Here is a 26,273-nt window from a genome sequence, read left to right as displayed (position 1 = left end):
TAAATTTAAGATTATGCTGAATAACAACCACACTTTCACTCACTTGAATTCAGATATACTTTCCTGAATGGGATAGGAAAAGGGTAAAGTACTAGGTAGTAAGTACATACCACATGAGAGTGAATAGTACATGTGAATTTCTTCTTTAGTCATCGTTCAAAAGGAGAGAAGAGTACATACTGTGTCAAATGCTATGGCTGAAATCTGTTAAAAGTGCTCTGGGAACACAGAGTGTGCAGTAACCAGGTTTTCATTCATATGTGTTTGTGCCCTAGGCAGTAGTCAGTGATGGTTGAAAAAAATGAGGAAGAACAGAAGAGAACGGCAGACACTTTAGGTTGCAGAGCTAGCACTCAAAGGCAGGGAGAGTAGAGGCAGGAAGGGGTGGTCCAATGTGACTACCGATTAGGCTGGAAGCATAATTGGAACCAAGGACTTTGAATCAAGGCTATGTCAAGAAGCTGTTCTTTATCTGGTGGCCAGTAGAAGGTATAAAGGAAATGGTACAATTAAATGCATGTTAAAAAACAAAAACAGAATTGCTGATGGCTTTGAAGAAAAGAATAAAATGAGACAAAGTAGTGCAGAACAGAAAACAGACAAAATAAGGTAAGGGCAGGAGAGATGAAAAAAAAAAAGACAACTGAAAAACAGTAAAGATTGGTCTGAATATTTAGAAAGCAATTTGTATCATAATAGTACTATAAAATAGGATATTTAAAATAGCAAATTAATTAAATAAAAAACAATGAAAATAACTATACGCTCAAAATTATGTTTGTAAAACACTATGTTGACATGATGTATAAGGTTTCAAGAGCACTAAGAACTCCTATAGAGGTATTTAACAGAGTCAGAATCAGATTCTGTTGGAGATTTTAATTTTGTACATTTCAAATAACAATCTCCATGAAGCACCAGGTAAGGGTTTTGCTTATTAAGGCAGCAACATCCACCTTTCCGAATGGTGTGATGGCATATTACCCTTGGCTATTAAGAGAGAGAGGTCTGGCTTAAACCATAATGTGATTGCTGGAGCTAAGAGCTTCATATACAAACACTAATGAGAATAAAAAAAAGCATACATTTAATGAGTGCCTACTATGTTAGTACATATTAAAAAATAAAAAGTCCCCACGATTTAATCTAATTCAGGTTTTTGTTTATTATTCACAATGATAAGTCCCTAAATTACAGCTCACACCATCACACCAACACATAGTAAAAAGACCATGAGTAAAAACACTACTGAGCTGTCAGTGGATGAAGAGCCTGAACCTCGGCCATCCTGGTACGCCCATGCAGCTGACAGGTACACAATGCGTTCCCAGAACTCCCATGTACTTTGAGGTGAGTCGTCAAATACTCTAGAGACTGACTGTCCTGCTAAGACCTCAGAAAGAATTTAACAGAGTATCAGCCAAGGTAAGAGGGTAGGAATGAAAAAGAACAGGAGTCACCAGGGCCAAGTAACTATGTGCCAGAGAGCAGACTGTACTCTCAGAAAAGGAGGGCCAGCATCAGGGATCAGGTTGAAGCAAGTGGAGGGGAAGGTCAAACAAAGGAGAGAAAGAGCAGACTTCCAAGAGAAGACTTCTTGCTCCCTGAAGAAGTAACTTTACTCTGTAAAATCATTAAGAAAATGAACAAAGCCCTAAACCCCCTGGAGTAGGAAGAATCATCATAGGAGAAGTATTTAGAGGTTTACATGTCATTAAAAGGGCTAGCACTTGAAAGCCAGGGTACTGACAGGGCACACAACTAGGAATGACCTTACCAAGTATCCACAAATAAAATGACTTCTCCTTGAGTAAGCATCTCTGACTCACAGCTGCCAAGCCAACACTGGTAACAAGTTCCAGCACATTTTATGTCTAGACATTAATAGAAGGGTGGGTAACATGATAAGCTTTGCAGATATTTTAAAAACCTAACAATTTAGTAATCCACAAATACAAGAGCTAGGTTAAAACATTATTAAAATAAAAATAATACAAAATATTCTGTTGGCAATTAGACAAGTAAATTCCTGTACAGCAACAATTCTCAAAGTGTGGTCCATGGACTCCAACGCTCCCCATAACCCACTGAGGAGGCACAGGAGGTCAAGACTATTTTCATAATATTTAACTGTTATCTCCTTTTTGTCCCTTTCTCTCATAAGTCAACAATGGGGTTGTCCAGAGGCAACATGATATGTGTCATTGTATTGATGGCTACTGGAATACATCCCTGTGTATCCTTGTGTTTTAAAATGTTTTGCAGTTAAAATTTCTAATATGGTAATTATTAGTTGATATGACTGTCATAAATAAAAGCTCTCTTGGGTCCTCAATCATTTAAGAGTATAAAGGAGTCTGGACACCAAGAACTTTGAGAACTGCTACTAGTTTACTAAAGTAAAGCATCAGGAAGTATAATGTTGGTTTTAAGATTCAAACAAAATTTCTTAGTTTTTAATTTTCAAAAATCTACACAATAGTCTCCTAGATAAATAGTCTCCTCTGTGTAAAAATCTGTCCAAGACCCAAGTGAATAAAGAAAAAATGATCTTTTTAAAAAGATTAGTAGACTATAGGGGATTTGGAACACCTCCCATCTTTGCACAGTTACTAGCATTCTAAATTTACCATACAAGAATTGACAAATCCACAAATATTTATAAAGAAGCTGCCTGTGATAGGAGCTGATAAAGAAAAGGTAACTTAAGTGATACACTAGCGGGCTCACAATCCTGTCAGAAAAAATATGATCAGCAACACAGTGAGCTACTATTAAGAAAAAGCATGAACAGAGTGGAAAAGGTATGCAAGGCAAATTCTGGGGAAGAAGACCACTGAAAGGCAGGGAACACTTTTCTTAGCAAAGGCACTCCTCAATGGTGGCACATGAATTGACTCTAGCAATAATCAAAGCTTTGCCAACTGGAAAAGAAGCTACAAAGCAGTAGTGAGAGGAACATCAGCCCCAGAAGGCAGGCACAGCAGCACACAGTACATTGTAGAAAGTTTAAAGTTTAAGTAATCTACTAAAAATACAGAAATTGAGAGTAATTAGAAATTTTTATAGAATTTGACAAAGTAATATGATGTCTGTTGAGTTTAATGAAGATTGGTAATTATAGTTTATATTTCTTTTTCATAATTTCCAATCTGTCATAGACAAGAAGCTTTTAAAAATACAATGAAAGTAATTTATTTAAAAAATAAAATGAAAACAAACAAAAACTGGTCCTTCACCACAGATACTTTAAGAAGCTCAGGGAACCAGCAGCAAGATGGTAGGGAGGGAGAGGAACAACAGCAGGAGATAAAAGCTTTAAGCTAGAAGCTTATATAGACTGTACTATCAATAATCTTTCTATAAGTATATGTAAAAATACTAACAGAGGTTTGAAAATTACTACTATATCTCTAATCCAGAATGGGGAAATTCTAGTTATCTAAATAAAATGCATAATAAGCTCTACTGTTAGACTCACACTAACTGTTGTGCAAACCTCAGGCTGCATTTGAAGGGCAAACGTAGCAGAGTGTCAAGGAGAATATCAGGTTTACCAGAGTTAATTTAAGTGAAAAGTACCAGGGTCTGTGTAAGAAGAGAAAGTGAACTGACACTCTGGTCAACACATTGTTAAATTATTTTAATTATTTCATTTGAATCCTTTCATGGTAGAGAAAAAGCCCAAGGTGATATGGAGGCTTGATATAGTGAGGAATGTCCCCTCCAAAATGCTGTTAGTTATATCAATTAAGGTATTAATAAAAGACTTAAGAAAAATCAATTATTTAAGGACATCAAATTTAGAAAAATGTTAATTATATTAATGTTTACCATTGCAATAATATATTAGGGTTGTTTAAGGAAGGACTATTACTTTTTGATGGTCATTATGTGATTGACATTGCTGAGTTGGATTTATTAGAGAAATTAACACTAGCAAATTGGAGTTTTAGGAAAATCTGGTGGCTATGAGAGCCTGAGGTGAGGACATAAGTAAGGAGGTTTAGCAGCACAAATGCTATAGATTAGAAATGAACTCTGAACCAAGATGCTAGAAAAAGGATTAAAGAGTGCTTGGGAACAATGCCGGAAACTAACAAGGAATTTTTTGAGCTGAGTGTCCAAATTTTCTTGCTCAGGTTGTCCATGAAATCAGGGAAATATCAGTGAGACAGACAACTTAGTTTATAGCAATTAATCCCAAATAAAATGACTCACCAACAGTTCTGGATTGATGGTTTCACTAGTTCTCACAGAAAACTGTGTAGTTTAAACGTTTTCAAGGTGTTATTTCTTAAATTAAAAATATTATTTTGAGGAGTGTTTTACAAAGTTTGTGGAAGGTATTCCACGTAGACAATTAGCTTCACTTCATCAACCTGGTAACTCAACCTGTTAGAGTCAGCTGAGTCACTGCCATTTTTGTCTCTTCATACAGATACTTCTGTATGTGACAAAAAAGTTTTAATACTTAAGACATCTGTTGAAATAGTCATCAACAATTTAATTGAACTAAAAAAAAAAGTACAATAAAGAACTCTTCCTAATGAGAAATCATCTATATATATAAAAGCCTAAGCGACTGGCCAGTAGCTATGGTGTGTACTGACCACCAGGGGGCAGGCACTCAATGCAGGAGAGGAAACCACAGGCATAGAAACATGGAACAGACTGATGAATCTCAGAGGGAAAGGGGGAGGGGAGAGAGCAGGAAGAGATTAACCAAAGAACTTATATGCATACTAGAGGCCTGGTGCATAGCTTTGTGCACTGGTGGGGTCCCTTGGCCTGGCTTGTGGGGATCGGGCCAAAACCAGCTCTCCGACATCCCCTGAGGAGTCGGAGTTATTCACTATTTTTTAATATTTTTAATATTTATCCAAATTAGCTAATAAATGTTATCCTCTGAGATAAACAGTACAGAAAGTATATGGAGTCCTATAAAATACAATAAAGGGTGATTTGATTTTGTTAGTCATATGGGATGACTGTTTCTTTCAAAAAGGAGAGCTAACAAGTGAGTAAGGAAAATCTGGCCTAAGACACTAAGAAAGCTTTATAAAGTACTCTGTGCTTTATATGGTTTGCAATATTCATTTCATCAAATTCTTGTCCCTTTATAATCACCCTCTTTGGCCTCTCATTCAGATGGACATTACTTAAATATATAATGAGACTATTTTCAGAGTATAGTTTGTATGGTTAACAAACTATAGTAAAACCTCATGAAATATATTAGTTCAGAGTCTTCAACTATATGCTACTGAATACTAGTTTCCTAAGATTATATATATATACACACACACACATATATACATATATATACACACACACATATATATATATATACATACACATATGTATATACACATATATATATCCTATCTAATAAAAGAGAAACATGGTAATTAGCATACGACCGCTACCCTTCCCATTGGCAAATCAGGGCGATATGCAAATTAACTGCCAGCCAAGATGGCGGCCAGCAGCCAGGCAGCTGGAAGTGAACATGAGACTTGCTTGCTTCAGTGACGGGAGGACGCCAACGTTCCCCGCCTGCCTTGCCGGCCTCTGAGCTTGTAGTTTAAGAAAAACTGTAACAAATATAGAAGCTAAACAAAACCCCAGAAACCTGCTTTCAGCCAGCCAGGATCTCAGAGCTGGAGTTATACATTGCTTCGATTATAGAACCCAAACAAACCAGATACCTGCTTTCAGCAGCAGAGGCCTCAGAGCTGGAGCCAGAGCTAAAGCTGGCCCAGAATAAAAAAGAAAAAGAAAAAAAGGAGCAGTTGGGAGCTTCAGTCGGCCTGAAAACAGCCCTCAGCGCCTCACCCAGACTGGCCAGGCACTCCAGTGGGGACCCCCACCCTGAAGGGTGTGTGACCAGCTGCAAACAGCCATCATCCCCTCACCCAGGCTGGCTAGGCACCCCAGTGGGGACCCCCACCCTGATCCAGGACACCCTTCAGGGCAAACCATCCAGTCCCACCCATGCACCAGGCCTCTATCCTATATAGTAAAAGGGTAATATGCCTCCCAGCACTGGGATCAGCGGAGCCGCGAGGCCTCCTGGCACCGGGATCAGCGTGACAGGGGGCGGCGCCTCAACCCCCTGATCGGCCCTACCCTGAGCGTGACTGAGGGTGGCATCGCAACCTCCCAATCTGCCCTGCTCTGTGCATGACAGGGGAAGGCGCCCCAACTCCCCAATAGGCCCTGCTCTGAGCCTGACCAGGGGCTGCACCGAGGGATTGGGCCTGCCCTCTGCCACCCGGGAGCAGGCCTAAGCCAGCAGGTCGTTATCTCCCGAGGGGTCCCAGACTGCGAGAGGGCACAGGCCGGGCCGAGGGACCCCCCCTGCCCCCCGAGTGCACAAATTTTTGTGCACCGGGCCTCTAGTATATATATATATATATGACCCTCCTTCTGGAGGATCCTCCTTTAGAGACTGACAATCCCCTGGCTAAGGAATCATGATTTAACTTTTCCAAACTTATGTGACCATGAGCTCCTCATTCAAAGGGAAAAATTGTTTAACAAACACATTTTAGAAAACACACACTTTTAAAATCTTGAAATATTTAAAAATATTTATAAATAATATAATCACCAGTAATTTATTTTTATATGCTTTCAAAATTGTGACTGTACATTCTAAATACCCTGTCTACTTTTCTATCTGGGAGAAAGATCTAAATTTGATCATATTTCAAGGACAACTTATTGGCTTTATATTTATAAGTTAGTTATCCAACTATCATAAGTAGTCATTGGCTACTTGGTAAAACAAGGGTGTTGATAAATTAATAACAACAAAAATATGCATGCTTACAATTTTAACAAAATTAAAAATTGAGAATTTGGGTTCAATACCTACTGTGTTTCATCAAATGTAAAAGCTGATTTTGGTTTATCAAACTGTCATAAACACATAATTATACCTGAATGAAAGAATGTTTAATATTTACAAGTAAAAAAGTCTGGTTAATTTAAAGTCTCAATTTAGAGAATATAATAATATATGAATATGTGAAGAATGACTAGCAACCAAATAATTTTACAATTATAAAATTAAAGTTTTATTCTTTTTATTTAATAAATTTGTTTTTAAAGATTTTCTTGCTGAAATTACAAGCAAGGATAATCAGAGTGATTAAAATATAAGTAGAGGATGAAATAGCACCATTTGCAACAACATGGATGGACCTTGAGAACATTATGCTAAGTGAAATAAGTCAGTATATAAGACAGGGACAAAAAGGAGGTAACAGTTCAATAGAAGAAGCTAAGAACCATATGATTTTACTCAGATGAGGGATATAAACCTGAAACTCATGAACACAAACAGCAGTGTGGTGATTGCCAGAGGGAAGGGGCTTGGGGGAGAAGGTGGTCCTAATATATGATGATAGGAGGTTTGACTTTGGGTGGTGGGCACATGGTGCAATATACAGGTCTTGTAACATAAAAACCTACACCTGAAACTTACATGTTCATGTTGATTAATGTCACCCCAATAAATTTAGTATATATATTTAAAATATATACATAGAATGTTAAAATAAACACTTCATTACTAGGTTTTCTGAATATAATTAGAATAGTAAAGAAAAGTAGTTATTATTACCACTGTGCTGACCATATTATGCCTATAGTAAAAAACAAGTTTGCCTTCCCTGCCCAGCCAGTGTGGCTCAGAGGTTGAGTGTCAACCTATGCACGAGGAAGTCAGAGTTAGATTCCTGGTCAGGGCGCATGCCTGGGTTGTGGGTTCGATCTCCAGTAGGGGGCATGCAGGAGGCAGCCGATCAATGATTCTCATCACTGAAATTTCTATTTCTCTCTTCCTCTCCCTCTCTGAAATCAATATAAACGTATTTAAAAGAAAACAGACCAAAAAACCTGCCATCTCCCTTTTAAAACATCATAGTCCATTAAAACACTGTGAAGTTTAGGAAATTCTATCTACTATATCTCTTCTGAATAGAGTTTTTAGGTACCTAATTAAAAGTAAACTCTTCACAATTAATGATAAGTACAATAATCAATCACTGTGTCTTTCCCCCGCTTACTTGTATTGTTTCTGCCCTGGCAAAGGCAATATAAGGTTCAAGAGTTGAAGACATGACAAATTCATCATAGGTTGTAGCTATACTGGAAAACAGGGGTGCTAATCCAAGTAGAATTAACCACTCAGGCATCTCTTTCTGTTGCACTGACCACCTACTTCTGTTAATCAGATTATTTTATCATTTCTCAGAAAGGCTACTATTTCCTTGTAAGAGGTAATCATTTTATATAATTCAAAAAGTAATCACTGACTTAGACTATAATTAACCCATAACCAAACATTCTTCTATTTTTCTTCAAAACAATACTTAACTTTTAATCTGAAATCAGATTGCTATTTTAGTTTTGCATTAACTATCCATTTTGTTTTTTTATAAAAAAAAAAAATTAAGTATCACTAACACAAATATTTATTTCAAGATTCCCAACTGTTCTCTCCAGAAGTAATCTACACCTTTTAATTCTCAAGAATATTTTTGTATCATTTAACCTCTTTCTACTACTTGATTAAATTTACCTACATACTTTTTTATTTTTTGTGTATTTTATAATGCAAATAGCTAAAATGTAAACAATTTGTGAATATAATTCATAAATATATAAATGTTGCAGGTATAAGCAAAAAGTATTTTATTAATACTTTGTCAATATGTCAAAAATGTTTAGGCTACTGGGTTAAACATTAACACCCTCTTTTTGTTTTTATCTATATCCTTGCCCTCTAAGCTCTTTAATTATAGAATTGTATCTCACTTAGTTTAAAAAAAAAAACAGTGCCTGCCTGGTTGGCATGGCTCAGTTGTTGAGTGTCACCCTATGAACCAGAAGGTCACGGTTCAATTTCTGGTCAGGGTACTGCCCGGGTTGCAGGCTCGAGCCCCAGTATGGATCATGCAAGAAGTGGCTGATCAATGATACTCTCTCAACACTTTGCTTTTCTATCTCTTTCTATCTCTTTCTCCCTCTCCATTCCTCTCTGAAATCAATAAAAATATATTTAAAAAACAAGCAAACAAAAAACAGTGCCTAATGAATTTGCAAAGATAAAACACAACATACAAGTCTGGTGATTATAAGCTAATTTATAACTTAGAAAGGATCGTCTAAAATATATTAAAATCACAATACTTAAGCCTTAAGAACTTGGGAAAAATGTTCTCACCATCTGTCTCCAAGGTTTGAGTCTCTGCTTTCTGAGAAAGGAAACTGAGAAGGCTGTTGAAAAGTAATTCTGATGTCATCTGGAGTCTTCAGATTCCCTGCTCCTCCTTTAGTCTAGGGTACATGTGAAGAGGAAGAAAAAGATAGTTTGGTATCTCTTCCAAACCAGATTCTGGAATATATTTTGTGATCACACGAAAGATAAAAAAGAAAATTTAAATAAAAATTAGCAAAATATTTAAAATAATATTTCAAATTCTCACAGATTAATATTTACAAATTGTCTTGTGTTTTTTTAAAAATATATTTTATTGATTTTTTACAGAGAGGAAGGAAGAGGGACAGAGAGTTAGAAACATCGATGAGAGAGAAACATCAATCAGCTGCCTCCTGCACACCCCTAACTGGGGATGTGCCTGCAACCAAGTACATGCCATTGACCGGAATCGAACCTGGGACCCTTCAGTCCGCAGGCCGACGCTCTATCCACTGAGCCAAACCGGTTAGGGCAAATTGTCTTGTGTTAATAAATATATATATCAGCCTTAAATCCGAGTCAGTGAAACTGAATGTGCCAGGTATGTTATAGATCATAAAGACAGGAAGCATGTCTAAAAAGAAAAATGTTTAAATAATTTTGTTGTAATTATAAATGCCATTTCCTCAAAGAGCTTTTCCTCATCACTTTATATAAAGTAGCTTCGTCTCTACCTTACTTTGTTTACACTCTGTTACTCTATTTCTGTGTCCTTGATTTTTTTCTGTATCTATTGAGACTCTCATGTTAGTTCTTGTTCTTTATTCTACTAATAAGGTATATTACATTAATTAATTGTTTCAATGTGAAAAGAACCCTTCCTTTCCAAGATGCATGCCTATAACTAACACGATACTTAATGGTGAAAGACTGAATACTTTCCCCTCTAACCCTGGAAAAAAGGCAAGGATGTCTGCATTAGCTATTCGGATTCCACTCAATGCAATCAGCAAGAAATGTAAACACATATAGATTAAAAAAGAAGTTATGGGAGAAGATATTTGCAAACAACAGCTCCAACAAGAAGTTAATATCCAAAATATATAAAGAACTCATATAACTCAACACCAAACAAACAAAAATTGCAATTAAAAAAATGGGCAGAGAACCTGAACAGACACTTCTCTCAAGCAAACATACAAAGGACAAACAGGTATATTGAAAGATGTTCAACCTCTAGCTATTAGGAAAATGCAAAACAAAACTACAATAAGATACCACCTACCACCTCATACCTGTTAGAGTGGCTAATATCAATAAAACAAGTAATAACAAGTGTTGGAGAGGTTGTGGAGAAAAGGGAATCCTCATTAACTGGTGGGAATATAGACTGCTATAGGCCACTATGAAAAACAGTCTAGCAGTTCCTCAAAAAATTAAGAATCTAGTTACCATATGACCCAGCAATACCTCTGCTGGGTATCTACCCGGAAAATTCAAAAACATTTATTTGCAAAGATAAATGCACTTTTATGCTCATTACAGCATTATTTATGGTAGCCAAGACATGGAAACAATCCAAGTGTTCTTTGACAGATAACTGTATAAACAAGATGTGGTACATATATACAATGGAATACATAAGAAAAGATAAAATACTGCCATTTGCAACAACATGAGAATATCATGCTAAATGATTTAAGTCAGAGAGAAAATGTTAATAACCATATGATTTTACTCATACCTGGGATGTAAAACTGAAAGCATAAATGAACAAACAAGAAAAATAAACAAACAAAACTTCATAGACAAGACAAAATGTATGGTGGTTACCAAAGGGAAGGGGGGCGGAGGGTAGTAAAAGGCAAAGGGGGTCAAATATACGGTGACAGAAGATGATTTGACTTTGGGTGGTGAGCACATAATATAATAGATCATGCATCATAGAATTATACACCTGAAACCTATATAATCTTATTAATCAAATGTCACCCCAATATATTTATTTGTAGACAATATTATCTTATATGTAGGTAATTCTAAGGAATCTATGAAAAAGCTGCAAAAATTAATAAGAACGTTTACAAAAGCTGAAGGATACAAAATCCCATACAAAAATTATTTGCATTTCTATATATTACAAATAATCAAGAAATAAAATATAAGAAATTCTACTTACAATAATAGCAAGAAGAATAAGAAACTTAAGAGTAAGTTTAACAAAAGTGTAAAACCAGTACTGAAAACTACAAAACATTGTTAAAGGATATTAAAGAAAATCTTAATACAGATATAATCTATGTTCATGGAGTGACATATTCAATATTGTAAAGATAGCAATTTTCTCCAAATAGATCTTTCAAAATCTCATTGTGCTTTTATTTGTAGAATTTTATCCTAAGATATATATGAAAATGTAAAGGCCTTTAATAATAACTCAAAATGTCTAATAGTTTGACTTGTAAGAACTAAAACTACAAAACTTCTAGAAGGCATAAGAAAAAAACCTTGTAATCTTAGGTTAGAGAAAGATATCTTAAATATGAACAAGTACAATCAATTACTTAAAAAATTGGACTTCATCAGCTTCTCCAAAATATATCATTTATATAAAAGTCAAGCCCCAAAATGAGACAAAAAATATTTGCAACTCACAAACATGATAAAGAAATGGTACCCAGCATATTGAAACCCTTAGACATCAATTATAAAAAGAAAAAAACAATTTTTAAAAACGGGCTAAAGATTTAAAGACATTTCACCAAAGATACCTAATTGTTCAGTAAATACATAAGAAGATCATCATTACCAATAAAAGTAATGCAAATAAAACCACAATGAAATTCCACTACACACCCACTAGAAAAAAACATTTTTTTAAAAGACTAAAAAATTCAAAGGTTGGGAAGACAGGGATAAAGTGAAACCCTCATACATTTTCCACTTTGGAAAACAGTACGGCAGTTTCTTAAAATATTAACATACACTTAAACACATGACCTAGCAATTTCACTCCGGGGTATCTAACCAAGAGAAATGAAAACAAATGATTATAGCGGCATCAATCATAATAGCCCCAAACTGTAAACAACCCAAACATCCATCAACTGATGAAGGGATAACCGAAAAAAAAAAAAGTAATGAACTAAAAATTCACGCAAAAATGAATCTCAGAAATATAATTTTTACTGACAGAATTAGATACATATACTCTATTTGTATGATTCTATTTATATATGAAATGTCTAGAAAATGGACAAACTTATAGGGAAGAAAAGCAGCTCATCTCCTAGGACAGGAGAAGGGAGCAGAAATGGACTGCAATAAGCAAGAAGAATTCTTTGGAGTGATGAAAATGTCCTCATACTGTACAGTGGTGATGGCTGCACATCTGAATAAGCTGACTCAAAATCATCATAATGAACACTTAGAATGGGTGAATTGTATGGAATGTAAATTATACCTCAACAAGACTGTAAAACATAAAAACAGATGCTCAATAGAGAATAAAAAATTGTTTTAAAATAAATATGATGTATAAGTTGTCATTTCTCATATTATTTAAAATAATCATAATTTAAGATAAACTAAATGTATAACAATTACTCTTTGGAGAAGATAAAAGTAGACTTACGATGAGTTATTCACCTCTTACACTGTTGGTGGAAATTTAAAATGGTATAATCACAAAGGAAAACAATTTGGCAGTTCCTTAATAAGTTAAACAGAATTATCATTTGACTCAGAAATTCTTACTCCTGGGTTTAAGAGAAGGGAAATGAAACCTACGTCCAAGCAAAAATCTGTAGCTGTGTGCTCATATTAGCATTATTCATAACAGCCAAACCTGCAAAACCTAAGTGTCCATCAACTGATAAATGGATAAACAAAATGTGATGTATCCAACACAATGGAATATTATTTAACCATAAAAAGGAATGAAGTACTGACACATGCTACAACTCAGATGAACCTTAAAAATTATTATACTAAGTGAAGGAAGCCAATCACACAAAAAACTAAAAACATATATTTTATGATTCCATTTATGTGAAATATCCAGAACAGGCAAGTTCAGAGACTGAAAATAGATTAGTAAGTAGTTGCCTAGGGCCAAGGGTGGAGGAGAATGGGAATAGGGAGTGAGTGAGAATTGGTATGAGGTTCTTTGTTAGGTCATGAAAATGTTCAAAATTAGATGGTGGCTGCTGCATACCTGTGTGACTATAATGAATGCTTTAAATGGGTAAATTTTATTGTATGTGAATTATATCTCAATAAAGCTGTAAAAGCGGTGACTTTTGATCTACTATTAAAACAACAAAATAATTTCAGGGTAAAAACCTAGACTTCTTATTTATTTGCTTTTGAACCTGTCTCACATTTATCTGAGTAGGTGTGTTTGTATTCAATTATTGTGGCTAAATATGAATCACTTAAAAATCAACTATTTTTACATAGTAACAAACAAAAAATAACCCTTAAAAAAAATCCAACAATAAAACATACCCAGAGAATAAAAGTAACTTGTAAATATTGCAAATTCTATATGGAAAAAAATATATTGGAAGACATTAAATACAACCTAAACAAGTAGGATGTTCATGATAGACTCAATATCATAAAATAAAAATTCTCTAACTGAACCTGTACATTTAATGAAATGCTGATCAAAATCCAAAAGGTTTATAAGTTGATTCTAAAAGTAACAGAGCAGCAAAAGCCATTAACAGACAAGCCATGCAACCAGAAAAAAAAAAATACAGTAGGGACTCTGCCCTATCTATCCTGCGATCCATTATAAAGCTTTAGCAATTCAGTTAGTGTTTTCCTGGAAAAGAGATAAACTGACTGCTGGAGAAGAAACAGACCTTCACATAAAAAGTGGTATTTGACAAAAGTTGACTGAAGATCACTGAAGAAAGGAGGAATCATTCAACAGTGCTGAAACAGCTGGTTCTTCATTTAGGGAAAGAAAAAAAAAAGAAATTGGATCCCTATTGTATAACATAAAATAAGTCTCACAGGGATTAAAGTTTAAGTAGAGGCAAGTCTTTAATATTTTCTAAACAAAATATAAGAGAATACCATTGTAAGTGCAGAGTAGGAAAAGCTTTCTTAAGATATAGGAAGGCCTACCTATAAAGCATGTAATGAATTTTAAATTCAATTATGTTATAATTTAAAACTTCCATTCAACAAATACAAAAAAAAAAAAAAAATGAAAAGACTAACTACAACATCACAAAGCACACATTGCCAAAAAAGATCTTGGCATCTAGTGTGTGTGTCCGTCCTATAACATTTGTATTACAAATGGGTAAAATGGATAGAGGTTATCTCGTAAGGGGTGTCAGAGTCTGAGCAGAATGAGACAGTGTCTATGGTAGAGTGGAGGGGGAACAGTGTGGTGTGGGAATCAGAGCCCAATCCCTGATGGTGTGGTTTAGGTTGAGCAGGACTTTACATAACAATGGTTGTCAATGCCTGAGCAAGGAGAGGAGGGTGCCCATAGAAATGTGCACTGCGCTGTACAATGTAGGAATCCAAGTAGGGTTTAGGAGGGCTTCCACATGAAGGGTCTTTGAAGCTCAAATAAATTTTGGGAAGGGTGTAATAGATATGACAGATTGATTATATAGAGTGAGACTAATCACATAAGCAAAAATTTTAGGTTAATGGGTAGGCAGGTTTCTTACAGTTAGAGAAGGAGATACAAAAAAAGGAAAAAAATGACTGATCTAACTCTATAGTGTGGGAATGAAATTGAATGACAGATCAAAAGAGCACAGAAGCCAATCTGAAAGGAAACTCAGTGGCTAAATCAGGGCAATATGAGCATCAAAATAAGTAACAATAGTAATTGATTATAGTTCACTGAGTAAAATAAAGAATCATGAACTCATACCAATACAAATAAATTAATGAATGAAATGAATGTTTGATCAGGAAGGGGATATTTACATAGTTTCAAAGTACACCCACATAAAATAATTATTAAATACAGAGGGAAAATTAGTAATTTCATAGTAGAGAAATGTGGCAGACACTATCTTAATCAAGTAATCCAAATGAACATCAACAGTAATGGTCAAAAAAGAAACTGATAAGATACAGAAAGGAGCCTTTAGCTGGCTTGGCTCAATCAACCTGTGGACTGATGGGTCCCAGGTTCGATTCCAATCAAGAGCACATATCTCAGTTGCAGGCTAGATCCCCGACCCTGGTCAGGGCACATGTGGGAGACAACCAATTGATATTTCTCTCTGTCTCTCCCCCTCCCTCCCACTCTCTAAAAATCAATGGAAAAAATATCCTCGGGTGAGGATTAAAAACAACAACAATAAAAAGATAGAGTGAATGCACACTATCACATCTATAATATTCCTTCCAAATAAATATCCATAACTTTCATATAATCATTAGGAAACAGAAGACAACCCCAAAGGAAGAGACATTCCACAAAATAATTGGTCTATATAGTATTGAAAAGTGCCAAGGTCTTGAAAGTCAAAGACTGTAAGAGAATGAAATGAAAAGATGTTGACAAGTATAAATAAGCAAGGTTTGAGTTTGAAATGGATCATTCTGCTATAGAGGACATTATTGGGATGACTTTTGAAAATTGAAGAAGAGCTGAAGATTAGATGGCAGAAGATTAAAACAATGCTAATTTCCTGATTTTGATTGTTTTATTGTGATTTATAGGACAACTAGAGGTCTGATGCATGAAATTTGTTCAAGGGGCCCTCGCAGCCCCGGCTGCCTCGGCTGGCCCTCGCAGCCCCAGCTTCATCCAAAAGGTTGTCCAGATGATTGTCCGGAAGGATGTCCAGATGGTCGTTCTGCTGTTCAGTCTAATTAGTATATTAGCTCTTTATTACATAGGATGTCCTTGTTTGCAGGAAATATGCACTCGTTTATTCAAGGGTGATGATGCATCAAATCAAATCATTGGGGGGAAATTTTCCTCTTTATTGTGCTTGCAACTGTTCTGTGTGCTATTATTTTAAAACTTAAAAACAGGAAAGTCATTTAACACATAGCTTTAGGTACATAATGAATGAAAGACATAAATAAGCATTTTGTGAAAGAAAAATCCCAATGGTGAGTAATCACATGAAAAGATGTTCAACCTCATTAACAATCATAGAAAAGCAAATGAAGACGACAATAAGATGGCATTTTATTGGGAAAACTGAAGAAGTCTGACTTTTCCAAATTTTGCCAATGATAATGGCTCAATGTGAGCTTCTAATACATACTAGTGGAATGAAAATTCATACAATGACTTTGGAAAATAATCTGGCATTATCTCATATAACTGAGCATTCTCTAACTATATTTCTACTCTTATGTATATATCCGAGTCCTGCACATGTGCACCAAAACACATATAAAAGAACGCTAACATTAGCAATGACTGTTACATACAGAGTTATATACACACTTTGGATGATTATAAAGTCACTGTTTAACATAACAGTTCATTTTCAAAATTTAAAAGAACCTACAGAAATGAGTAATTTTTTGTGTGTCAATGCCTGTTTTCAAACTGATGACCACTCTGGTCCAGACACTCACTGCTAATAACACAAAGCAATGGAATTGCAAATATCAAGAATCATTTTGTTCAGTGTTTGTATGCCCTTAATTCATCAACTGCTGCTGGTTTAGTACTGTAAGCTTTATCTTTTATGTATCCCCATAAAAAAAAAGTCTAGTGGCTCTTTAGGATACGATTTCTTTGTTCAAAGCTTAGTCTGGCTTCACCCATTACTTCAAATCAGTTAAACCTGAAAAGGAGTGAAAATTCAGTTGGTTACCAACTGTTAAATTGTGTATATGTATTTTGGGGACAGTTTATATATACAGGATGGGACAAAAGTAGGTTTATAAGTGTGAGTACACAAAATACAGAGTTTATTCTTTTATTATCATTTATTAATTATTGTATTATTTTTATATGAACTATAAACCTACTTTTGCCCCACCCTATATATAAAATAGCTACACACACATATCTGTACCAATACATCAATATAGATATATCAAAAACAAATAAAATATCAAAAGCAAACAAAAACACCCAACAATAACTAGATGTCTACCAGTCAAATAAATAAATTCATACAATGGAATATTACTCAGCAGTTAAGTAAATGGACTACAACTACATATAGCAATATAAATAAATATAAAAAAAAAATAAAAAAAAACAAGTCTCAGACGACTACTTATAGAATACTACCAGTTTTGCAAACTTAAAAAGTAAAATTAAATGGTATATTATTTAAGGACCTACATAGTAAACTCAGTATTACTAAAAAGTGACTAACAAAACTGAAGAGTAAGGGAGTCAAGGAGGGCAGCAGGGGCAAAGGCAAGGAGAAACACATGCTGTATTCATAAAGTTCTGGTTCTATATATTGGTTGATGGGTTCTTGGAAGATCATTTCAATATTGTGCTTCAATAATTTAAATATATTCCTGTTTGCATAATAAATTATAAGCTGCTACATTGTGGCAAATCAGAGTTTTACTTTCAGAATAACATTATTTAAGCCAGTGATTTAAAAACATAAAAACAAACAACAAGAACAAAATTGTGCCACAAGAATTTTGCACTACCTGACTATTTAGTCAGGGGCACTGACCTCTTTTCTCTTAGACTGTCATATAAAAAAATGACAACAGACAATACACCAATAGCTGTTCAGTGTGAATGAATAAAAATTATACCTATTTTTTTTGTCAGCTGGGTGAAAAATAGATTTTTTGCTGTGCTGCAGAATCTTAGTAATTAGTTTATGTGTTCCATGAAATGAAAAAGATTGAAAATCACTAGTTTAGGTAATAATTTGCACATATGAACAAATGCTAATTGCTAGGCAACATATTTTCCTAACTCTACTTTTAAAAAAATAAAAAACTAAGAAGTATATAAAGGGATATACCCCAAAGAACTTGAAAGCAGACTTGTAGATAAAAACCTCACAGCTTGGTCAAAGAATGAGGTTAATTCATACCTACTATCAATCTGGTTTCAAATGAAACTAGCATAAATGCTTGCTTAATTTGCAAATTTACTGCAAATTTGTAGAACTTTCCCCTGGGAGATGCTCATTTTGCAAAAATTAGCATGAGAAACAGGTAAACTAAAGTAATTTGATATACTCGGGTTCTGAACAAATATTTCCCTCTACATGTAAATGTTTCCTTTCACTGTCCATATAGGCGATCAGTCATATATTCACCTGGATTGGCCAAACGTGTGATGAGAAAAGCATAATTCATTTTAAAAAGCATAATTTCTTCACCCTATAAATAATCCCTTATATTATTTTATAGTACTTTTCTCTGACAAAACAATTTTGCATTACAGGTAGAGCACATATTATCAAGCAATACCTACTTCATGCAGCATAATACTTTAAAAGTCCTAAAAGTTAGAAATTTTAATGATGTTATAAATCAAATTTTCTATCTAAATATTTGAGTACCTATAATATGAAAGGTATTTTCTGAGGTGTTCTCAGCATTTTATGTGATGTATATAGACTGAAAATCTTAGCTATGTGTTGCATCCTTGTTCAATGCAAACAAGTACAATAATCTGATTAAAAGGTATCTTGGACTAATTCCTCTTTAAAAGGCAAGCATAAGATTTATTGGAGTGATTCTTTCTCTTTGCTTGGAGTGCTATTGAATAATATGTTTGAGCATTAACTATAGGCTCACAATACTGAGGAAGTTGGGATGGGGGAAGATAACATAGTTGTCAACAACACAAGTCCCTTAGAAAGATCATTGCATCATGTCACAGAGGGCATGGACATAAACTAAATACATACTATCGGTCCTTGTAATGTATTCCCTTTTATGTATATTTTGAACAAGGTTTGGGGCTTCAAAAATGAGCCACTGATTCAAAGAATACATATTTAATAAGCGATTTTTGAAAGAATATAGTAGGCACTAAATAAATTCTCAGTGTATAACTGCTTCTTTGAGTACTCCTATTTTAAAATTATTTCTAGTGTTTCCCTATATTTGTTCAATGGAATATAAAATATCTCTCCCCATATACTAGTAACACTTTATTTTTCCATTTCCCGGTTTCTCCTTATTGCTGGTTTTTTACTTTGTATTATTTTAAAAGCCATTTCTTATTATTAATGCAGAATCTCATCCTTTTCAAAAATATATAGTGATCCAACAAGGAAGATTTACATACCTAATTATTTATTTGACATCTCAAATTTAACAAACCAATTAACTGACATGTTAAATCCAATTCCTGTTCTTCCCAATCTCAGAAAGTATCAACACCATTCTAACTGTTCAGGCCAAAAACCTGATGCTATCCTAGATGCCTCTTTTCCTCTCAGAGTGCACATCTAAACCATCAGCAAATGCTGTGGGCTTTGTTGGAAATACCCAGAATCCAACTACTTCTCACTGCTCTCATACAAGTCCCCATCATCTGTCCTGGATTATCACAACAGCCTCCTAACTGGTTTCTTTGCTTCCATTTTTTAATGCTCTCTGGGTCTATTTAACACAATGGCAAAGCAATTCTGTGAAAATGTTCTACTGGGTCATTCCTCTGCTCAAAACTTCTAGTAGCTCCCTCCTCTGACCTCACTTCCTGTGACTCTACCTCATTCACCCACTCCATCCACAGAGCCTTTGACTAGAATACCCCTTTCTCTCCAGAAACGTGTATCACTATCTCAGCCTTTACTCAAGTCATCTTCTTAGGAGACCTTCCCTGGACATAATCTAAAATTTCATGCAACCGTCCTCCCCGCCCCCAAACCTTCCATGTTCCCTCCTCTCATTCAAATTTGATTAGCACTTGTCATAAGATACCATAAAAATGAATTGCTTTATCTTATTTGTCTATCTCATCAATAAAATATAAGCTTCATGGGGGCAACATTTGTTTTCCCTTTTGTTCACTGCTTTATCCTCAGTAAGAGCAGTGGAATTCAGGAAGCACTAAAAAAACATACAGTGAATAAATCATGGCATGACTGCCTACATTTTGTGATCTCATTACACGTTTTGCAGAAATTAATAAAACTGTGATCTCCCCTAGTTGTGACAGACTGTGGCAGTCCTTTCACAAACACACCTCTCCTTTCTCATTTGCTGGCAGTAATGCTCACCCTCTTACCTTAGGAGGTGAACCCTAACTAGGTCTAGCCATTATGACAAACAATGTTTACTCTGACAACTGGGTTTAGGTACAGGCATATGATAAAATTATGGCCAATGAAGTTTATTAGGATAAGTTTTCCTTATTAAAAAATAGTAGAATGGAAAAACGCCCATGTTGTAATCATGAAGAGCGACACTGCCAAAACACTCAAGATGGCAGAGTAAAAAAAAATGAAAAATATTCATGTGAGTTCCTAATAACATCATTATGGCAGTCAATTAATCACCGTACTCTAAGCTTCCTATTGGATAATGTAATAATGCTAGAGACCCAGTGCACAAATTTGTGCACCTTGAAAGGCTCTGTGGGCCACGAGGCTGCAGTGGGCACAGGGGTGGGTCTCAGTCCATCCTCCGAACCCCTGCCTGGCCCCTCCCGCCACGGCCCCTAGTCCCGTCTGCCTACAGCTCCACTCCCGGCACTGTTGCTCCCATGCGCTAATGGCGCCAGCCCCACTCGCACCCACTGACAGCGCAGAGTGATTAGGGCGAGCGCCGTGAGCAGGTGCGAGCAGTGGCTGCTGCCCCAGTCACCCCTCGGGAGCATGGGGAAGTGGAAAAGACCTCAGGGGCGATCGGGGCTGGCAGCCGCCACTTGCACCCACTAACAGCACCAAGCGATCGGGACCAGTGCTGGGTACCGGCAGTGGGTGCGAGCGGTGGCTCCAGGGCCGGTTATGGGTGCGAGTGGGGCCAGCGCTGGCAGTGGGTACAAGCGGCCGCTCCAGTGGCAGCAGTGGGTGCGAGCGGACCGTCACCAGCAGCGGGTGTGAGCACCGGGCGGGACCATGGTGTGCAGGAGCAAAGAATTTTCAGTAACCACCAGAGGCTCGCCCCAATGACAGCGACTGGCACCCCGCTCATCTGCTCATCATCCCAACAAGGCCCAGGCCCTCCATGTTCCACATATGCCCCCTGGTGGTCAGAGCTCATCATAGCGACCAGTTGTTCAGTTGTTCCATCATTCAGTCTATTTGCATATTAGTCGTTTATTATATACGATATCCTTTAAATAGTGATAGATCCCTCATTATTTCAGCTAGTTTAGTAAGGTCTTCTATTACTTACATGTCAAGCTAAAATTAAGCTGGAAGACAGGTGTTTTGTCCCCATTTTTATATTGCATGCCTAGAGAACATGTAATATGACAATGAACAAGAGTCATTTTCTCATAGGAATCCTAACTAATAAAAGAGAAACATGGTAATTGGTGTACGACCGCTGCTACCCTTCCCATTGGCTAATCAGGGCGATATGCAAGTTAACTGCCAGCCAAGATGGCAGCCGGCAGCCAGGCAGCTTAAACTGAACATGAGGCTTGCTTGCTTCAGTGACGGAGGACTCCAATGTTCCCTGCCTGCCGCTGCCGGCCTCTGAGCTTGCAGTTTAAGAAACATTGTAACAAATATAGAAGCTAAACAAAAGCCCAGAAACCAGCTTTCAGCTGGCCGGGATCTCAGAGCTGGAGTTATACATTGTTTAGATTATAGAACCCAAACAAAACAGATACCTGCTTTCAGCAGCTGAAGCTCAGAGCTGGAGCCAGAGCTAAAGCTGGCCCAGAATAAAAAAGAAAAAAGAAAAAAAGGAGCAGTTGGGAGCTTCAGTCACCCCCAGCCTGAAAACAGCCCTCAGCCCCTCACCCAGACTGGCCAAGCACCCCAGTGGGGACCCCCACCCTGAAGGGTGTGTGACCAGCTGCAAACAGCCATCATCCCCTCACCCAGGCTGGCCAGGCACCCCAGTGGGGACCCCCACCCTGATCCAGGACGCCCTTCAGGGCAAACCAGCCAGCCCCCACCCATGTACCAGGCCTCTATTCTATATAGTAAAAGGGATCAGCGTGACAGGGGGCAGCGCCCAAACCCCCTGATCGCCCTGTGGCTCTGTGTGTGACAGGGGCGGGGCCACAACCTCCCTATCGGCCCTGCTCTGTTCCTGACAGGGGAAGGCGCCCCAACCCCCTGATCGCCCTGTAGCTCTGTGTGTGACATGGTGCGGCGCCCCAACCCCCCCACCCCACGGGCTCTGCTCTGTGTGTGACGGGGTAGAGCCAAAACCTCCCCATCGGCATTGCCCTGAGTGTGAGAGTGGCGGTTCCCCAACCCTCTGATCGGCCCTGCTCTGTGGGTGATAGAGGGCGGCGCCCCAACCCCCTCCCCCATGGGCCCTGCTCTGTGTGTGATGGGGTAGAGCCATAACCTCCCCATCGGCCCTGCCCTGAGTGCGACAGTGGCGGCACCCCAACCCCCTGATCGGCCCTGCTCTGTGGGTGATAGAGGGCGGCGCCCCAACCCCTTGATCTGCCCTGCTCTGTGTGTGACAGGGGGCGGTGTGCCAACTCCCCTATCGGCCCTACTCTGTGAGTGACAGGGGGGAGCTCCTCAACCCCCTGATGGGCCCTGCTCTATGCGTGACAGGGGGGAGCTCCCCAACCCCCTGATGGGCCCTGCTCTGTGTATGACAGGGGGCAGCGCCCCAAACCCCTGATTGGCCCTGCTCTGTGCGTGACAGGGGGTGGCGCCACAACCTCCCCATCGACCCTGCCTTGAGTGTAATGGGGGCGGTGCCCCAACCCCCCAATCAGCCCTACCCTGAGGGTGACTGAGGGTGGCATCACAACCTCCCAATCCGCCCTGCTCTGTGCATGACAGGGGGCAGTGCCCCAACTCCCCAATCGGCCCTGCTCTCAGCCCAACCAAGGGCTGCACCTAGGGATTGGGCCTGCCCTCTGCCACCCGGGAGCGGGCCTAAGCCAGCAGGTCGTTATCTCCCAAGGGGTCCCAGACTGCGAGAGGGCACAGGCCGGGCTGAGGGACACCCCTCTCCGCCCCCCTCCCTCCAGAGTGCACAAATTTTTGTGCACTGGGCCTCTAGTAATTTTATAAACAGTGTGTTTGTTCTTAATTAAGAATCAAAAATAAATTTATGACCAAAGAAAAGGCAGTCCAAATATAGAGCTTTGAAATAATTCAAGTAGTAAAATTATGCTCTAAACTATTAAGTGCCTAACTAGGTTCTTCAGAATTATTAGTGCTCATCCAAAGGAAGAAGGAAAGGGAAGAGGGAGAGATAAAGTTGGGTAAAAGTGAGAAGGGAAGCCTCAAGGCCAAATAAAATCAGGGCATGATGATTTAAACATAACTAATTATGCTTCCTTGTGTGTTGGACACACTAGAAAGCAATGGGGGATACCTCATTGGTCTGAGATGCTCTTCTTTATCCTTCAGGTAATCCTAGTTTGGAAGGGAAGAGGGTTATAAGTCAGTAATGGTTTGAGTCAAAGAGCTAAGAGCCATCAGGTTTTGTTTTTTAACTCAAAGCCAAACCACTAGTCAGTAACAAAACCAAAACTCTATCCTAAACTAAAACTCATCAACTTCTTAGTATAATAACCAACAAAACACAATGCTTCCTCATAAAAATCTTATAAACTTGGAAAATTCCCATAAATGTAAAATCCCCATGCCATTAAATAATTTATTCTGGACATAATGAGCCCAAAATAGAGGATATAAAAGAATTAGCTTTATGTAGGATAACCTTGAGTCTATACTTAATATAATACCCATAATATATAACTCTTTGATTGTCAGTCTTTTATTAGCTGTTACTGTATTTTGAAAAGTTACTGGATAAATTATGGCTCCGAAAAAAATTACTGAAAGCCGCTGAAAAAAGTAGAGATTTCCTTTAAAGTTATTCTATAACAGTGATCAAAAGCAATAAAAGTATTCTGTTGGTAAAACTTGAAAAATCAGTCATAAATCAATTTAAATCTGATCATGGTAAGGCTAACTATCTACTAGCCTCAGACACAATCTTTGCCTCTCCTGCTTCCCTCCTGCTTCTTCTTTGGGTCACTCTACATACAGAAATTGAAGCAGGAGGGAAAGCAGATGCATGAATTAAAACTGGATTAAAAGTGGAGAGACATAGAATGACCGCAAAATAAATGTGGTCTTTTCTAATACAGGCTGCTGTAACAGAAAACCATGCACTGGTGGCCTATAAACAACAGAAATTATTTCCTACAGTTTTGGAGACTGGGAAGTCTAAGATCAAGGTATAGGCAGATACTGTGCCCGGTGAGAATCTGGCTTTTTGGCTCAAGACAACCATCTTTTTGCTATACCTCATATGGCAGAAGAGGAAAAGGACTCTCTCTGCAGCCTTTTTAAGTAAGGGCACTAATCACATTCATGAAGGTGGAGCTCACCTACTAATACTATCTCCTTAGGAGTTAGAATATCAACATATGAATTATGAGGGGACACAAACATTAGACCATAGCAGATACAATGTAAAAAATCTGTTTTTACAAAATATAAAGAAAGTGCTGTTTAAATAAGAGATTCCAAATATTGTAGCATTTTATCTTAATGTAAGTCAACTAGATAATTATTATACAAATGAAAAAGTATTTAATGCCCAAATTCCAATAGTAACCAATACATTTAAAAAATCCAGAACTATGTTTCCCTCAAGTTCTCAAGGCCATCTCCAAAAAGGTACCTGTGGAGTAACAAGAATACCTAACAAGAATAACATGTGCCAGGAACTACAGTAAGTGCTTCCTATGGTTTAATTCCTTTAATTCTCAAAACAACCCTAGAAAGTTATGCCTATTTTACAGATGAGAACACTAAACCTTAGAAGTTAAAATGATTAGCCCAAAGACTAAATAGCAGATTAGGATTCATAGTTGTTCAAAAACAGTGTCCCAATCCTTGTCAAATTCAATCGGTTTACCTGTAAATACTGCTTTGACTCTAATGTGGGTTTTGTAAAGATTTTTAAGAAACTTCAAACATATTTCTATATTTTAATGACTCTCAACATGGAATGCAAGTTTTTAAACAACTATTTGGAGGGTTAATTCCCAGTTATTATGATTAACTTTTATTAACTGGATAGCAAGTAAATGCCAGTTATTGACTATAGTGCTAAGTCATATGTTATAGTTAAGTCTATTCCACTTAATCACTGCCTATTAAATAGATATTATAGAACTTTACAGATGAAGAAAATAAGACCCAGGGTGGTAGAGTAAACTGCCCAAAGGTGTACAACAGGTACAGAGATAGACCTGGATTCAAATTCAGTTCAGTGTGTACTTCCTTAATGCATCCCCAAACCGCTACTTAATAAAGCCTCCCTAGTGTCACAGGAATTGATTTGAGCAACCCGTCTCCTGATCATTTCAGGAGAGTAACAGTCTGTTTTCAAATCACTGGTCAAGTTTTCTGCACCTAGAGCTCTGCTGAAGACACAAATATAATTACTAGTCCTTGATGCCTCCACTAGCCTCTTTAAATAAAAACACATCTCTAGGGTAGTCCAGTGTATGGCAATTTCTATTAATAAATTCACCAACTGCATGCTTTTGTTACTGATGGCATTAGCATCCCAAATTTCTCTTACTGAAATAAAACCTAGTCAAATTTTTTTGCAGGAAAATCTCTAAAACTTTTGTTAAGTATCAAAAAGTTGAGGAAATGTTGATACTTTAAAATAAATCTTGACCCAGTAAGAACTGGCACTAGGCCTTTTATTTTCTTGCAGTCAGCAAAATTACAAACCTATAAAAATTCAAACAGTAGTTAAGGGCATGCAATCTGAAGTACTTGCATATGTGGTGAGTCACTTCAGAAACTTTATACTGAGACCATTTTTTTTTTTAATATATATTTTATTGATTTTTTACAGAGAGGAAGGGAGAGGGACAGAGAGCTAGAAACATCGATGAGAGAGAAACATCGATCAGCTGCCTCTTGCACACCCCCTCCTGGGGATGTGCCCGCAACCAAGGTACATGCCCCTGACCGGAATC

At 37.3% G+C, this 26,273-nt stretch overlaps 1 protein-coding gene across 8 annotated transcripts in view; it reads right to left on the bottom strand.

Annotated features, from left to right (window-relative positions):
* NRIP1 (nuclear receptor interacting protein 1) overlaps positions 1–26,273 on the bottom strand; it is a 103,739-nt gene that overhangs the window by 47,868 nt on the left and 29,598 nt on the right. For 4 of the 8 annotated variants that reach the window (XM_036352355.1, XM_036352352.1, XM_036352353.1 and 1 more), the window contains exon 3: positions 9,239–9,351. The exons of 2 other annotated variants lie outside the window; for them this stretch is intronic. The gene's annotated coding sequence lies outside the window, so the exon portion shown is untranslated. Of the gene's footprint in view, positions 1–9,238; positions 9,352–23,635; positions 23,677–26,273 lie in introns of all 8 variants that reach the window. 2 more of the 8 variants (XM_036352356.1, XM_036352357.1) reach the window with 1 other exon arrangement.

The sequence above is a fragment of the Myotis myotis genome, unplaced genomic scaffold (assembly GCF_014108235.1).
Source record: "Myotis myotis isolate mMyoMyo1 unplaced genomic scaffold, mMyoMyo1.p scaffold_m19_p_2, whole genome shotgun sequence".
Lineage (NCBI taxonomy): Eukaryota > Metazoa > Chordata > Mammalia > Chiroptera > Vespertilionidae > Myotis > Myotis myotis.
The sequence above is the reverse complement of the archived record's forward strand: the minus strand, read 5'-3'. Positions and strand labels throughout refer to the sequence as shown.